Source organism: Schistocerca americana, chromosome 3 (assembly GCF_021461395.2).
Source record: "Schistocerca americana isolate TAMUIC-IGC-003095 chromosome 3, iqSchAmer2.1, whole genome shotgun sequence".
Lineage (NCBI taxonomy): Eukaryota > Metazoa > Arthropoda > Insecta > Orthoptera > Acrididae > Schistocerca > Schistocerca americana.
In genome coordinates this window covers 707,921,929-707,935,419 of record NC_060121.1, presented here as the reverse complement: position 1 = coordinate 707,935,419, position 13,491 = coordinate 707,921,929, and the positions used below count along the sequence as shown (strand labels likewise).

Sequence of the window (13,491 nt, the reverse complement as noted above, 5' to 3'; positions counted from 1 at the left end):
AGCTGGGCGTGGGCAGTGGCCCGACGGGCCACCACCCGAGCCGGAGCTGCAGTGACAGGCTGGGGGAGTGGGGGGAAGGGATCAGAACGAGAGGAGCGGGAGGAAGAAGCGGGAGAGGGGGCGACAAAGATAGAGGGTGAAGGGAGAGTGAGGAGAGGTGGAATGGAAGGGAGGTGGTGGGACTGGGCACACCAAGTTATAGTGGTGGAGGCGGCGGAAGGGGAGGTATAGACAATGGCGGTGGTGGTAGTAGTGACAGTGGTGGTGGGGGCGAACATGACGGGAGAGAGAAACAAGAACGAACAGAACGAAGAGGAGAGGACAGAAACTGAGGACAGACAAAGACGAAGACGGATGGAGACGAAGACGGCCGTAGACCAGGGTCAGGACGCGGCGATGGCGGCGACCAGGCGGCACCGGATGGCGGCGGCGGCGGCGGCGGCGGGCACCGGCAGGCGGCGACGGCGGCGGCGGCGTCGGCGGCGATCAGCAGGCGGCGGCGAGCACCGGCAGGCGGCGACCAGGCGGGGGCGGCGAGCCCCGCCAGGCGGCGACGGCGGCGGCGGCGGCGGCGGCGGCGGCGAGGACCGGAAGGCGGCGACCAAGCGGCGGCGGCAGCGGCAAGCAGACGACACGGCAGGGATCTTCCACGTCGAAGGCGCACCCTGAGAGTAGCCCAGGCAGTGAAACTCTTCGATGAAGAAGAGAGGGAATCCAACCCTCGAATGCTGCCGATCAACGCCCTCACTTCAATACTTATGGCTGCTTCTCTATTACTTCTCCGCGAGAACGCGGAAAATTCTTTCCGTCTTGTCTACTTCTCTACCGTCAACAGACTTCCAGTGTCATGCAAGCACACACCCCAAACTAACTGTCAACGCTGAAACACGTGTCTGCCAAATGTCGTCGCTATTACTCTTTAGTTAACTATTTTCATCATTTCTGTCACCATTCAAGCTGCTTCATTACCTCACCTGCCGACAGATGGCAGCACGCCTAATTCCTGTCGGCGACTCACCGTCCGACATACAACGTCCGACACACAACTGCCCGCACTGCTCTGCATCTAACACTAATCTCTCTCCTCCCTACCACATTCGTTCACTGAAAAAACTGACAACTAGACAGTTCCTTGTACGCAAAACTAGGCCACACCAGACGCAACGTGTATGTAGATGTATGGTGCAAGGGAAATATCCCCCTACTCCCACACATCTAATTAATACTAGTTGACAACAGAAATAAAATTTCTGTCGATAGTATTTGAACCAGTCTTATTCATTTGCCAATTTCATGCATTCCTTCTTGCAGATAACAGTGCCTTGCAAATCGCTCAATTCATGTTTGCTAGCCAAACGTGCTCCTCCTAAATGTTTCGTACATCATGCATTAGTGGTGATTATCAACACTGTGTTGTGTGTCAGCTTTTTATCGTCATCAATTGCACTCTTCTTGTGTTGCTCACTCAGTCTTGTAACTCAAAAGTACGTCGTTGTCATCCAAGCCTAGCACTTGGAGCAGGCCAAATCAAATGGCTCGTCCCCATGACACTCGACAAACTTCCACAAGGCTTTCATGACATGTCGCAATCAAAGTCCTTCCACAACCTGCAGCGACATTTCTGCAACAACGCGGGTCCCGATACCAAAGGTATGACTTACGCTTCTGATCTATATAATAAAACCACCACTCGGAAAGCGCTATTCCCTTCCCACATCCCTCAGAATGTGGTGAACGATCATCGATTACAACCAAGATGCGATGAATCTCGATCGCAAGCCTCACGCTCAGGGAGAGTGCTACCACTCATCATTGTATTTCAATTCCCCATCGGGGCGGGCTGGCAGCAGCATATGCGCTGCTCTTCAGCCGAAAGACATAGAACAAAACAATAGAAGACATTTAAAAACAGCAAAGGAGAGAAGAATGCGAACATAGATATAAAAAAGGGAGAACATCATGGAAGGCAATATACAAAAAACGGGGTGACTGTAAAATGGAGATAAAAAACTGTTTAAAAGTAGCACACACAAAAAGCCACACACTGCGACGATTAAAAGAACACAAGGCACAGTATGACTGGAGCATAAAGGTGTTGACGGATGGCATAGCACACAACGTAACACTGACGGCGAACCTCAAGGCAGTACACAATTAAAATCATACCTCTTGACGCACACGAGAAACAGCACGAAACACAACACTGACGTGGCACACCGATGATGATCAATACAGAGGATCTGCCAGGTTCAAGGAGACGAGGGAGACCTGAAGAAGGGAGGGAGGGGAAGAGATGGGGGAGGGGAATGGGGGGCGCTTGGAAGAGGGCCAGGTAGGGAGGGATGTGGGAAGGAGAGAGGCAAGTATGGGGTGCAGGGTCTCAGGGGTGGGGGGGACGGAGGAAAATCCGCTCTGGGAGAAGGAGGAGAGAGGAGAAGGGGGCCCTGGGGTGGGGGGGGGGGGGAACAAGGCCGGGTTATAGTTGGAAGGAAGGGTATATGTCACGACGAAATTCGTCATCCGGGAGGGAGAGGCGTTGGAAATTGCCCTGATGAAGGAGATGGAGGGTGTGGAGGTGGAGAGAGGGAGGGATACAGCGATAGAGGCGCGGCAACGGGCGGGGGGTGGAGAGGAAGGAGGAAACCAGAGGGTGGGGGGGATCAACCCTGCGAACAATGTAAAGGATGCGGAGATGTTGGAGGAACAAGAGGAGGTGGGGGAAGGGGATCAATTCATACAGGAGCCGTGTGGGGGAAGGAAGGCGGATACGGAAGGCAAGGCGGAGCGCATGGCGTTCAAGGATTTGGAGAGCCTTGTAAAAGCGGGTGGGGGCGGAGATCCAGGCGACGCTGGAATAACAGAGGATAGGACGGATGAGGGATTTGTAGGTGTGGAGGATGGTAGAAGGATGCAATCCCCATGTCCGGCCGGACAGGAGTTTCAGCAGGCGGAGGCGGGAATGGGCTTTCTGCTGGATGGTCAGGAGATGAGGGGTCCAGGTGAGGTGTCGGTCAAGGGTGAGGCCAAGGTATTTCAGGGTGGGGGTGAGTTGGATAGGACGATCATAAAGGGTGAGGTAGAAATCTTGGAGGCGAAAGGAGCGAGTGGCACGGCCTATGATGATTGCCTGGGTTTTGGAGGGGTTGAGATGGAGGAGCCACTGGTTACACCAAGTGGTGAACTGGTTAAGGTGGGTTTGGAGGGTACGTTGAGACCATTGAAGGGTAGGATAGAGAGCCAGGAAGGCGGTGTCATCAGCATATTGGAGAAGGTGAACTGGTGGGGGTGGCTTGGGCATATCAGCTGTATACAAGAGATAAAGGAGAGGGGAGAGGACAGAACCCTGGGGGACGCCAGCCATGGGATAAAAGATACGGGAGTTGGTGTTGTGGAGGGTGACATACGAAGGACGGTGCGAGAGGAAGGAAGCGACCAGATGGACAAAATTGATAGGCAGGGCGTAGGTCTGGAGTTTAAAGAGGAGACCGGGATGCCATACACGGTCATAGGCATTTTGGAGGTCAAGGCAAACAAAAATGGCGGAGCGACGGGAGTTGAGCTGGAGGGACAGAAGGTGAACAAGATTGAGGAGTTGGTCGTCAGCAGAGAAGGAGGGTCGGAAGCCACACTAGGTAAGGGGGAGGAGGTGGTGGTGAGCAAGGTGCCGAAGGATCGGTGGGAGAGGATGGATTCAAGGACCTTACTGAAGACGGAGGTGAGGCAGATGGGACGATAGGAAGAGGCGGCAGAAGGGGGTTTGTTGGGTTTGAGGAAGAGGAGGACGCGGGAGGTCTTCCACAGGTCAGGGTAGAAGCCAGTAGAGAGGATGACATTATAGAGATGGGCGAGGACAGTTAGGAAGGAATAGGGGCTTTCTCGATTAATGTCCAGTGCTGTGATGGGAGTGTTGATGTCGGAGGGGGGCAACTGCCCCAAGTACTGGAGACTAGGAGCAAGTGGAGCGACTGAGGTATCAGCACGTTCCATGACGGTGGGGAAAAGAGAATAATCAAAGTGGGGATCATCGGGGATGGAGAAGACCTCGGAAAGGTGGGAAGCGAAGTGGTTGGCCTTACTGAGGTTGTCTGGAAGGGGGCGATCGTTATGGAGAAGGGGGTAGTGGGGAGCGGAAAGGGAACCAGTAAGACGATGGAAGGCAGACCAGTACTTGGAGGAGTTGATAGGGAGGGTGGCATTGAGTCGTGTGCAGGTCTGGCGCCAGTCCCGGCGTTTCGTTGCTGTAATAAGGTTCCGTACGTGTCGCTGTATTTGCCGGTGGCGTTGGAGTGTATCCCTGTCACGAGTGCGGAGGAAGGAGCGATAGAGGCAGCGGGATTCACGGAGGAGGAGGACAGCCCGCGGAGGGAGAGTGGGACGGTGTGGGTGGATGGTTTTAGTAGGAACATGGGCCTCCACGGCGTCAGTAATTACCGTCTGAAGGAAGGACGAGGCGCGGATGATGTCGTCAGGATGGCGATAGGTAAGAGGGTGGCTTTCGACCTGGGTGGAGATGGAGTCCCGGTAGGCATCCCAGTTGGCACGGCGATAGTCATGAACGACCTTGGGAGGGGGTGCAGGTTGCGGAGCCGGAGGGGGGCGGTTTGCAGACGTTATGGTGAGAAGGACAGGGAGGTGATCGCTACCTGTGGGGTCAAGGACGGCGACAGTGATACGCCCAAGGAGGTTGGCGGAGGCAATGACAACATCGGGGGTGGTGTTACTTTCGGGTCGGGTGTGCTGGGGAATGGAAACAAGGTCACCCTGGATTGTGGAGAGGAACTGATGCCACCGCCGAAGGGCAGCAGGAGTGCGGCTATGGATGTTGAGGTCGGCGGCAATCACATAGGTGGAGAAGGTGTGGTCAATGTGTGAGATGAAGTCATAAGGAAGAGGAGCAGTGGAGCGGACATAGATGGTGTCACAGGTAACGGTGAGGGAGGGGAAGAAGACACTAAGGATAAGGTGTTCAGTGGGGTCATTGAGGAGAGGTTGTGGCCGGACGGGGATATGCTTAAGGTGGCCAATCGCGACTCCACCCCGCGCACGAGGACCAGGAGCATCAGTGCGGTGGAGGATATAGGGGGAGGTGCGGATAGAATGGTGGGGCTGGAGAAAGGTTTCGTTCAAGAGGAAGGTGTCGACCTGGTGGTGGGAGAGGGTGTGCATGAGGAGGTATTTGTTGGAGCGGAAGGAGCGAATGCTCTGGAAGAGGATGCGAGACTCGTGCCGCGCCATGACGGGAAGGAGGGGGGGAAGAGAGGGAAGGGAAGAGACTTAAACTAGGGTGTCGAGGCGGGTGAAGGTGAAGTGGGCTTGGTTGTGGGAGTAAGTGGCGAAGGTGTTCAGGTGGAAAACAGAGCGAGCAGCAAGGGATATTTGTTGGAAGGTGTGCGGGCGCTGAAAAGGGTGAATGATTTGGAGTACAACGGTAATGAACCGGATGATGTCCTCGGCCGTGGGGGTGGACGGAGGGAATTGTTAGGATGGACAGGAGGATCGACGGGACGAACTGGGACTGTAAGTTCAGGGGTGGCTGGAGGGGGTTTAGCTTTACACTTGTGGGAGTATGTGGGATGGGGGCCATTGCAGGTATTACAGGAAGGAGGAGCAGCGAGGTTGGGGCAGTTCTTGAGAAAGCGGGAGGCCTTGCAATGGGGACAGGTGGGGGGGTTTTTGCAGTTGGGAGTCAGGTGGTCATTGTACATCAGGCACCGTTGGCAACGGTAGGATTGGGGAGGGGATTTGGAGGATTCAACAGGGTGGCGACGGTGGTATATCAGGGCACCCTGGGTGAGGAGATGGTCTATGGACGGGGCGGACTCTGAGAATACCCGCACGAGGTAGGTGGGACCAGAGGCATTGTGGATACGGCGGGCAGAGCGGATTTCCAAGTCCGGGTGGGAGTTCAGTTCTACCAACACTTCATCCTCTGTGATCACCGGGCTGAGCTTGGTGATCACAGCGGTGTAGGTGGGGGCGGGGGGGCGACGGGGAGGCTGGGGCTGACGAGGAGTGGAAGCAGAAAGGAAGGGTGTCAGAAAGGCGTGGGGGCCAAACATAACTCGTGGGAGTTTTCGCAGGACGTCTGTGTGAAATGATGGGGACGGGGACTTGATAAGGACTGAGTCCCTGCGGGGAATGAGTTGGGAGATGGGAGCACCAGGTAAGTACTTTCGTATTTCCTAGGTTAGGGTACGAGCGTCGAGGAACTTAGGATCGGGAGTTGACAGGACAAAGGTGTGGAGGGTGGGGGCCAAGGTAGGGGTGGCAGGAGGAGGGGTGGTGTCCATGGTGATGGCAGGGGGAGGGGGAGGTGGCGTTGATTTTTTGTGGGAAGTGGCGGGAGCAGAGTCGGTATGGACGCGCTTTTGGGGTTTTCTGGAGACTGGAGGCTGGGAGGAGGGGAGAGGGACGGGGAGGAGAGGGAGGTGGCGGGTGGCAGATCCCTGTGGCGTAGTGGAGGCACCGGGAGAAGCAGCTGGTTCAGTGGTGGCGATGGTGGCTCGGCGCAACGTGATGCGTGTGGGAGATGCAGAAGACGACGCGACGCGGTCGGTGAGAGAGGGGAAGCCAACCACCTGAGGGGCGGCAGCAGAGGCGGCAACAGAGGCGTACGTGAGGGCGGGGGTAGTAGTTGGAGCTGTTGAGGGTGTGGAGGCTGGAGGAAGGGTGTAGAGGTGTGGGTATACAGCAGGGGAGGAGATAGGAGGGTGGGTAAGTGGAGGAAGGGTAGGGGAGGTGGAAGGAGGGAGGCCACAGGCGGCACTCCAGGAAGTGACTGTGGGAGAGGGGAAGGGGGAGGTGTAGATGACGGTGGAGGTGGGAGTACTCATTGCAGACGAACGGCGACGGACACACGGACGTGCAGCAGGCGGCGTCGGCGTCGGCGATGGGCAGCGGCGAACAGCAGGCGGCGTCGGCGTCGGCGGCGAACAGATGGACGAACAGCAGGCGGCGTCGGCGTCGGCGGCGAACAGACGGACGAACAGCAGGCGGCGGCGGCATCGGTTGCGACGACGGCGATGGACAGCCAGCAGGCGGACGGACGGACGAACGAACGAACGAACAGCGACAGCAGCGGGCAGACAGACAGACACACACAATCTTCGAAGACGGAGATTCCACCCTGAGAGTAGCCCAGGCTTTGCAATCTGACGCTTTCGAAGGAGGGGATCCAACCCCTAGATCGCTTGCAAGCTATCACCGCTCGCTACTTATGCCACGTGACCGTCAACACGCCCTACGAGAATACGACACACTCTTCACATTTCGCGATTTACAAGCTCGGACATTCTGCAAAGAACCTACTTCTACTCTTACTTGGCCGCCATGATCTCACTCAGCTATTTTGTGCGCTACCAGTGCTTCTTGCGTTCCGAAATGAGAGACCATTGCCTCAGGCGAGACTGTATGTTAACACCGCTTGCACCTCCGGCCGCTAGATGGCGGCCTGGGGCACATACAGTAGCATTCTACGGCGCAAGCAGACACGCCAAATAGCCACTGAAAGAGAAACACACAAGAGGGCATTCATAGGACTCTTGTGCTTTCTTTAAAACCGCCTCTCTCTTCGAAATTTTTCGCACAGCACTAGCTCATTCACCTCACTCTAACAGTGCGAACTCTTGTCGATATTTGGCCTCTTTCATGCATACTTCCTCTTTCGTTTCACTTTGCGTCTTACTTGATACCCGCCCTTGGAGCTGCTGATATACAATACTCGCAACAAATGTGTGTCTCTCTGTATCTCTTTTCGCCTATCACGAGTATTGCTTTTCCTCACATGGCAATTATGAAAACACCCACAGCTCAACAAACACTTCCATTCAGCGCCACGTCCATACTATCAATCATACACCAGTAATTTCACAGCTACTTGCTCCACTAATACATTTCTTATGTCTACTGTTAAACAGATGAAGAATCAAAGTATACAACAAGTCTCTATGAACATCACTGTCAGGACATTTTACAGACCTACGCATACCATGCCAATCTGTATTCTTCAACTATGATGGCCCATGTGCTATGAATACAGAAATTTCTCATAAAATAACAAATAATTTTACAACTATACAACTACTCCGACAAGCTCCTTACTAAAATGCTACATGTTTAGCAAGCCCCCCATCATCTCAGAATAATCCCAAGCAGTGCTTTCATCCCATGAGCACTTCTTTGCAAGCAAAACCACAAACTACTTTTTATACTAGCTTCCTTGTCACAGTGAACAGGAAACTAATGCTAGTGCCTCAGTTTACTGAAAAGCTTTTTTCGCTTCCAACATATAAACTACCAACTTGAACCTCACACACACACACACACACACACACACACACACACACACACACACACACACACACACATACATACAGAAAGCTTAATTCCACACAAATTTAGGAGTAACAGTGGTTACCTCACATTTTCATACATACTCAAATAGCTACTTCTGTGCACTTCACACAATGTTCTCATCGTGTTCCACCAGAGAACACAGTTATCACTATGCATGGATTCTGGTAAAAGAGCATTAAAAAAACAAACAGCCTGATCAAAGTGATTATCTGCACATCCTCTGCCAATATCATGTCACTCTATACCCGAGGGAAACTAGAATGCAGGGAAAGGAGCTTTGTTGTGAGCACCGTGTTGTTATTTCATCATTTACTGACCAAAGTCTTCTCAAACCAAGTATGCACCAGCTCAGTGTATGGCTGGGTCAATCAAGAGCCCCTATCAATTTTACTTAAAAGACAAGCAGCATCAACAACTCACAGGAGGCACTGAACATTTTTACCATTATCTGCACCACCTTCCACTGATTTACTGAAGAAGAAACTGCAAAGTCTGCCCAATTTTGTACACAAGTAATCTTGAAAACATTGGAGTCAACAGCAGATACATAGTTTCCAAGACTGTAGCTAGGAACAACCCTTCAATTTCAAGATTTATCTCTCACTGAGACACACCATACCCAAACTACACCTAGCAGGAAATTACTACTTACTTCATTTCTAGCTATTTATGTCATATTCAACAACTGTCTCTTTCTCACCTAAATCTTCTACACAACTGAGTACACTGTTATGAACAAACACATTATGGCAACAAGCCAGTGTCACTAATATCCACTCTATTGAAAAACATTTAAATACTCATCCTGCCCAACTAACCACCATCTTCGGCCCAAAGCTCACTCACATCATACCTACAAATCACAAACTTCTGTGGTAAAAATAATTTTGGGTTTCAAAACATAATCTACTAATCACATACCAGTATTTCTTACAAAGCCTATCATTCATCATTCACTTCCAAATATCAGTTTATATGCTGTTGTGCAACTGCAGTGCAAGTAAACACTCTCAAATCATCTAGAACTGAGGTACGGAAAGGGTTCACCAAGTGTTTCCAGGTAGTCCTGTAGCTCCCTCTCTCTCCCTCTCTGTCTTTACACAATCGTCTAACACACTGCACGCCATTTCAGGGCAAACGTACTTGTTTCATTATACTACGACACGGCCTATTACAATTTCAAATTTTAAAAAAACAAATATCTGCCTGATCCAACGTCATCCGCTACTCCACACCCTTCATTCACACAACACAATCTACCTCTTGCTACTTACATTACGTTTTCACTTGTGATTATGGCTCAGCAATAGCCGAGCACTACGAAAAATACCTTATAGACTCATTTAATGTTCCCCTCCACGGAAATCTTTAGTAAAAGGCGAAAGATTTATTCGTTTTGAAGGGAAACCAGAGTGCCGATCAACGCCCTCACTTCAATACTTATGGCTGCTTCTCTATTACTTCTCCGCGAGAACGCGGAAAATTCTTTCCGTCTTGTCTACTTCTCTACCGTCAACAGACTTCCAGTGTCATGCAAGCACACACCCCAAACTAACTGTCAACGCTGAAACACGTGTCTGCCAAATGTCGTCGCTATTACTCTTCAGTTAACTATTTTCATCATTTCTGTCACCATTCAAGCTGCTTCATTACCTCACCTGCCGACAGATGGCAGCACGCCTAATTCCTGTCGGCGACTCACCGTCCGACATACAACGTCCGACACACAACTGCCCGCACTGCTCTGCATCTAACACTAATCTCTCTCCTCCCTACCACATTCGTTCACTGAAAAAAACTGACAACTAGACAGTTCTTTGTACGCAAAACTAGGCCACATCAGACGCAACGTGTATGTAGATGTATGGTGCAAGGGAAATATCCCCCTACTCCCACACATCTAATTAATACTAGTTGACAACAGAAATAAAATTTCTGTCGATAGTATTTGAACCAGTCTTATTCATTTGCCAATTTCATGCATTCCTTCTTGCAGATAACAGTGCCTTGCAAATCGCTCAATTCATGTTTGCTAGCCAAACGTGCTCCTCCTAAATGTTTCGTACATCATGCATTAGTGGTGATTATCAACACTGTGTTGTGTGTCAGCTTTTTATCGTCATCAATTGCACTCTTCTTGTGTTGCTCACTCAGTCTTGTAACTCAAAAGTACGTCGTTGTCATCCAAGCCTAGCACTTGGAGCAGGCCAAATCAAATGGCTCGTCCCCGTGACACTCGACAAACTTCCACAAGGCTTTCATGACATGTCGCAATCAAAGTCCTTCCACAACCTGCAGCGACATTTCTGCAACGACGCGGGTCCCGATACCAAAGGTATGACTTACGCTTCTGATCTATATAATAAAACCACCACTCGGAAAGCGCTATTCCCTTCCCACATCCCTCAGAATGTGGTGAACGATCATCGATTACAACCAAGATGCGATGAATCTCGATCGCAAGCCTCACGCTCAGGGAGAGTGCTACCACTCATCATCGTGGTTACGTCTACCCCAGCTTTGAACTAGAGAGAGTTGAAGACATACTACAGAAATGATCCTGTGAAGTATGATCTTGCTTGCAAGCTATTTTTTTTTTTTTTTCTTTACTGTTATTTTCAAACCCGTACAAACAGGCAGGCTGTCAGCAGCATGGTACGCCGCTCTTCAGCCGTAGAGGAGATAAAGATAGAACAGAAAGAAGACACAAATGTGACATAACGGTGGGTAATAAAACAGTAGACACATAAAGACAAACACGGAGCCGTTCACACTTGACGAAAATGCACTACAAACTGTTGTCACCACGCACCAACACTGAAGATGGCGATGGCACAGGTGAACGATGGAGTATGACGGGAACACTGAACACGAAACACGACGGCACTCACGAGACACTGATGGCGATGATCTCCGGCGCGCGAATGTCCACTCAGCGTGTACGAGTCCGGGGACCTGCCAAGAGAGGAGGTGGAGGAGGAGGAAGGGGAAATGGGAGAGGGGAGAGCAGAGATGCCATGGGCAAAGGAGAGAGGGGGAGGGAGGAAAGGGGAGGGAAGCCCGGAGGAGAGGGTAGGAGGGAGGGGGGAAAGGAAAGAGAAGGGAAGGGAAAAGGGGGGGGAGGGAGGGTGCCTGAAGGAAAGGACACAGGAGGGGGGGGAGGATCAAAGTTGATAGGAGGGGTAGATGCAGGGGAGGAGGACTTCATCAGGGAGGGGGAGCTGGCGGAAGCCACCTTGGGAGAGGGTAAGGAGGGTGGAGAGATGGAGACCGGGTGGGACATGGCAGTACAGGCGCGGCAGCGGGCGGGGGTGGGAGAGGATCGGGGAGACGAGCGGGTGAGGTGGATCGAGTTTACGGGAGGTGTATAGGATTCGTATCCTTTCGAGGAAGAGGAGGAGGTGGGGGAAGGGGATAAGGTCATACAGGATCCGTGTGGGGGAAGGGAGACGGATGCGATAGGCAAGGCGGAGAGCATGGCGTTCAAGGATTTGGAGGGATTTATAAAAGGAAGGGGGGGCGGAGATCCAGGCTGGATGGGCGTAACAGAGGATAGGGCGGATAAAGGACTTATAGGTGTGGAGGATGGTGGAGGGGTCCAGACCCCACGTCCGGCCGGAAAGGAGCTTGAGGAGACGGAGTCGGGAACGTGCCTTGGCTTGGATTGTCTGGAGATGGGGAGTCCAGGAGAGGCGACGGTCGAGGGTGACGCCAAGGTACTTAAGGGTGGGGGTGAGAGCGATGGGACGGCCGTAAACGGTGAGATAGAAATCAAGGAGGCGGAAGGAGGGAGTGGTTTTGCCTACAATGAGCGCCTGGGTTTTGGAAGGATTGACCTTGAGCAACCACTGGTTGCACCAAGCGGTGAACCGGTCAAGATGGGATTGGAGAAGGTGTTGGGAGCGTTGCAGGGTGGGGGCAAGGGCAAGGAAGGCGGTGTCACCGGCAAACTGGAGAAGGTGGCCGGGGGGTGACGGCGGCGGCATATCCGCCGTGTACAACAAGTACAGAAGGGGGGAGAGGACGGAGCCTTGGGGCACACCGGCGGAGGGGAAAAAGGTGTAGGAATCGGTATTATGGATGGTGACATGGGAAGGACGGCGGGAGAGAAAGGAACCGATCAGACGAACGTAGGTAATGGGAAGGGCGAAGGTTTGGAGCTTGAAGAGGAGACCGGAATGCCATACGCGGTCATATGCGCGTTCGAGGTCAAGAGAGAGGAAGATTGCGGAGCGACGGGAATTGAGCTGTTCGGAAAGGAGATGAGTGAGGTGAAGGAGAAGATCGTCGGAAGAGAGGGACGGCCGAAAGCCACACTGGGTAACGGGGAGGAGGCGGTGCTGGCGGAGATGCTGGTGGATGCGGCGGGTGAGGATAGATTCCAGGACCTTGCTGAAGACCGAGGTAAGGCTGATGGGACGGTAGGAGGAGGCGGCGGACGGCGGTTTGCCAGGTTTGAGGAACATGAGGATACGGGAGGTTTTCCACAGGTCGGGGACAGGACTACATTGTAGAGCCTGGCCAGGGTGGAGAGAAAAGAGACAGGAGCTTCACGAAGGTGACGGTAGGTGACACGATCGTGACCAGGAGCGGTGTTGCGTGTGGTGCGGAGTGTATTGATGAGATCCTGTGTGGTGAAGGGGGCATTAAGGTCCGTGTGTGGAATGTTGTCCAAGTACTGGAAACCAGGAGCGAGGGGAGGGACAGAGGTGTCAGTTCGATCGCGGATATCTGGGAAGAGGGAGTAATCGAACTGGGGATCATCAGGGATGGAAAATACATCGGACAGGTAGGAGGCAAAGTGATTGGCCTTACTAAGGGCGTCAGGGAAGGGGTGATCATCGTGGAGAAGAGGATAGTAGGGGGAGGGTTTAGTTCCGGTAAGGCGACGGAAGGCGGTCCAGAACTTGGACGAGTTTATAGGGAGGGTAGCATTTAAACGGGTGCATGTCTGTCGCCAGTCCCGGCGTTTCTTGGCCGCGAGCAAATGTCGAATGTGGCGCTGCAGTTGCCGGTGGCGTCGTAGGGTGTCCGGGTCACGCGTGCGGAGGAAGGCACGGTAGAGACGACGGGATTCACGGAGGAGGAGGACGGCCTGTGGTGGTAAGGTAGGACGGTGGGGGTGGATGGCAACAG

At 52.7% G+C, this 13,491-nt stretch overlaps 2 non-coding genes and 1 pseudogene across 2 annotated transcripts; all 3 read right to left on the bottom strand.

Moving 5' to 3' along the window:
• Window positions 1–1,685: 1,685 nt before the first annotated feature.
• LOC124608552 lies at window positions 1,686–1,861 on the bottom strand (annotated as a pseudogene).
• A 7,791-nt stretch (window positions 1,862–9,652) lies between these two features.
• On the bottom strand, window positions 9,653–9,771 carry LOC124608674. The gene has a single exon (XR_006979281.1). It is a non-coding gene; the product is annotated as a U5 spliceosomal RNA (small nuclear RNA).
• Window positions 9,772–10,725: 954 nt separating this feature from the next.
• Window positions 10,726–10,932, bottom strand: LOC124608414. The gene has a single exon (XR_006979058.1). It is a non-coding gene; the product is annotated as a small nucleolar RNA U3 (small nucleolar RNA).
• Between the last annotated feature and the right edge of the window lie 2,559 nt (window positions 10,933–13,491).